This window comes from Brienomyrus brachyistius, chromosome 7 (genome assembly GCF_023856365.1).
Source record: "Brienomyrus brachyistius isolate T26 chromosome 7, BBRACH_0.4, whole genome shotgun sequence".
Taxonomy (NCBI): Eukaryota; Metazoa; Chordata; class Actinopteri; order Osteoglossiformes; family Mormyridae; genus Brienomyrus; species Brienomyrus brachyistius.
This window is the reverse complement of record NC_064539.1, coordinates 13,346,839-13,350,680: the sequence shown is the minus strand read 5'-3', so window position 1 is coordinate 13,350,680 and position 3,842 is coordinate 13,346,839.

Here is a 3,842-nt window from a genome sequence, read left to right as displayed (position 1 = left end):
AGGCATCTCCAGCGCCGTCGCTTCGCTGCATTGTGGGTAACGGAGCGCAGCCCTTTTCCAGTGGTAATAGGGAAGGTGTGTGTGGGGGAAGCACAGGGGATAGGGATAGTGCCTAAGCAAGAGAAACAGTGACATCTACCGCGTACATAACACGCACCAAACCAAAATTCAAGAAGATCATTTTCGAACTGTATTTTACACCTCACAACGTTAAACAATACGTCGTTACTACTGGCCTTCTACATACTGTCATTGAATCATACCTGTTCAGATATTTCCAAAATATTTTTGCACATTTTTTCCGATATATACAACGCCAGTTTTTAATACAGAATAAATTATTTAAAATGTCCTAGAATTTTAGTGCTAAAATCCATTACAGTTATGTAACCATTCCCTTTCTTTTAGTAATAAGCGAATTAATAATAATTTTATAATTTTCAGTAGACCGTTACAGGGAAATACAAAATTAGCAAAACAGTCAGACTTCATAAATAAGCCCTTTATTTTGATTTTCAGAATTACGTATGAGAAGGTACAGGAAGAAAATATAGAGTACTGGTTATCAGTTGGTTAGGTTGATTCATATGCAAAATGCACTTGTCTCATGTGACAGCACGTATCTGATGGTTCATATTCTTTGCACCTTGATCAGAATAAGTTGTCCTTCGCTGATTGTTCTGATGCACGCAGATACAAAGATAGTTAGAAGTAATGGTTTCTGCCTCGTACATATAATTTGGGGTCACTTTACATAACGTGATAAACAAGGTATATAATCTTAGATGAATTAGCATGCACAGGATTAAATTTCATGAAACCTTTGTAGCCCTTTTTAAAGAGACACAAGCATGTTTTCCACTTTCATCAGACCGTGGATATTCCTGTTGAACAGTTACAAACTGTTGCTAATTCTATGCTGTAATGTATTTAAAACCTCTGGCTGCACAGAGAAGTCTAGTTTACTGGCTGACATATTTGACTCTGTGACTGCTGTAATAAAAAGTAAGGGTCGAAAGTAAAATTACACCTGAAAAAGTTAATTTTGGTCTTCAACAGATAAAAGTTTATGGATGTTGAGAAATTATTATATGTGTACCATGGATAAAAAATACTGGATCTTGAAATGCAATATGATAATTATTTTTCTTTTTTTATGCAACCTTTAACTACAACATGCTCACTGGGAAGAGAACCGACTGTGATGTATGCACAAGGAAATTGAAACAAATATTTTTAAAGCATTGTCAGATGTAGAATCTCACTATATTACTTGTAAAAAGGATCCAAAAAAGTATTTTAGACAAAGTACTCTTGTATAGAAGAGGTTAGTGACCTTCAACTTTCAAGTAAATTGCTTATGAAGTCAGAAGATGTGGGAGCAAGTTCAGTGCAAAGTAGCAGCTACACAAGCTGACAGAAAGGCACTTGATAACCCTACATCAATACCCAACCTTAATGGCAACAAATCCCAATGGAAAGCACTCCTGAAAAACAGAGACCTCTATAACAACAAAGGGCAGGTCAACTGCATATTAGTATCTTTGGTTTTGGAATAAGATGTTGGATAAACTGGCATCCACATACTTTTGCCATAAAGTGTATGAGTCTGCTTATAGCAATGCAACTTAAAATTAATTATATTAAAAGGAAGACACATAGTAACTGGTGCGGACTCTAAATTCATCTGATAGTATGAAAGCTTATTTTTCAATTCAAGCCAAAAGAATCTGATACAATTACAAGACATGAACATTAAAAGGGCAGCTGGAATTAATGGTAATATATGCACATGAATCTCAGTAGCAATTAAGCAATGGCTCTATCATTAGCCATCCATTCATCCATATATATTTAGATGGCTTACTACTATGGAATATTATTTAGCATCATGTAACGTGGAATATAAGTATTATGATATTATTAAAAAGTATGCCAAATATGCATGATATGATTAGTACAATGTGAACATTATAATGTAATCAACACCATGTAATCAATTGAGTAGCTACTTTATGTTAGTCCTGAATCTATGAATATCCACTTTAATTGGACGGTGTAAAACAGTATTGGACACACTTGTGACTGTCTGGCCTTGGTTGTAACTTCATTGTTGCAATAAAGACTGAATATGAAGATCTACATAAGCGGCTCCTGACTCCTGATTGGTGGGGAAAGAAAAACCACAACACTACTTTTGGAACAGCATGGTATGAGAGGGGGCAGCCAGGATGGGATTCTTATCTAGCTCATTCTATAAGCAATATACATGGCTATATTTGTATTTTATTTAGCACCATTTTTATCATTCCCTTTGAACTTAAATTGTTAAAATGAGCTAAATGTCTACCATGCTTGTTTTTGCATGCTAGAAAACTACACACAGGTGCTCAGAATTCAGACACACCAGCTCATTCAAATATATTCTTTCCTGTTTTATACAATCCATGAAAATATTTAACAAAGCGTAATTTCTTAAAGCAGGTCATATGGATGTCTCAAGGTGAAGTACGGCACATGTTTTTATAATCGATAACGTATTATCATGTGCTTAGTCTCATAACTGAAAAAGCAAAACCAGCTTTGTTGATGTTTATGCTATGGAGTTGTTATCTAGATCTACAGCAGAAGCACCATGCTGAACGTCATCTATCTCTTTTGTGACGTTAAACTGACTGCTTTGCAACATTTATGTGGATGTGGGTCTCATATGTCTCTCACATTTGATTGAAGTGAAACTGAAAGTATTTCTTTAAAGTCTTCTAATCCACATTGATTCCATTTTAATAATGCCATTATTGTAATGTAAATTTCTGGTAAATCCATGGTTTTGTGCTATGAATATAAGTATTTTCATATATAGATGACTGATGAGTACAGAAAAAGAAACTTGAACAAATTGGTTGAATCAAGTATTTATTGCAATGAACATTGATTGTGGTAAGATACATGTAGACAACTTTTATCAGCATTAGTTTATAAATCTCAATCAGGGACTACTTCACCAAACATAGCATGCCATTGTACACATGTTGGGCGGTGGTGGTGGAAGGGTGTCACAAGACATGCAATAAGTGCCTTTTCATTTTTTTTTACCCTTCCCTCAAATCACCTGAGTCACCAAGTAACCTATCGTCCATCTTTATAACACGTCACAAAACATGTACCTTAAAAACCGTAACAGGCATGGCAGTACAATCAACAAGTACAAATGAACTTCTTTACATCATGCAAAAATGTATCCAATGAGAGAAAAAAGTTGATACATTTGTGATCAGTAATTAATTTAATGTTTATTTTTAATTCCACCTATTTAAAAATTCCCCATTTTGAATCATTCATGAACAGCCAATTAATATGCTGTCAGAACTCGATTTCTAATTCAGTTTGGGGTTCGGGGTTAAAGAAGAGCACGCACCACCCTCCTGTGTGTGCAGTCAGATACAGAGGTATTTTCCTGAAGTTTATGTGCAGCCTTGATGGCGCCCAACCAACATTTGACATCATCATTGAGCAAACCCAAATATGTATAAACTCAGTCTAAACAAGCAAGCAAGCAAACAAACAAGATATAACAGAATTCCGTAATGTGACTGCAGTTCGAGGGGTAGAAATGATTCCAATACGTCTTGCAGACAGTGCGTTTTCTGGTCAATTGTCACTTTTCCTGAAATACTGCCACAGCTTTAAAAACACGTAAAAATCCATTAAATTGTTTAATTTTTGGACATTTTGATACGTAAATTAATAAAAGGTATACTTTTAAAATGTGGAGCACTTTAAAGATTTTAAAAGGAATTCCAGGTTAAATTCAGTATGAAGGCGGAGTTAAACATGCACGT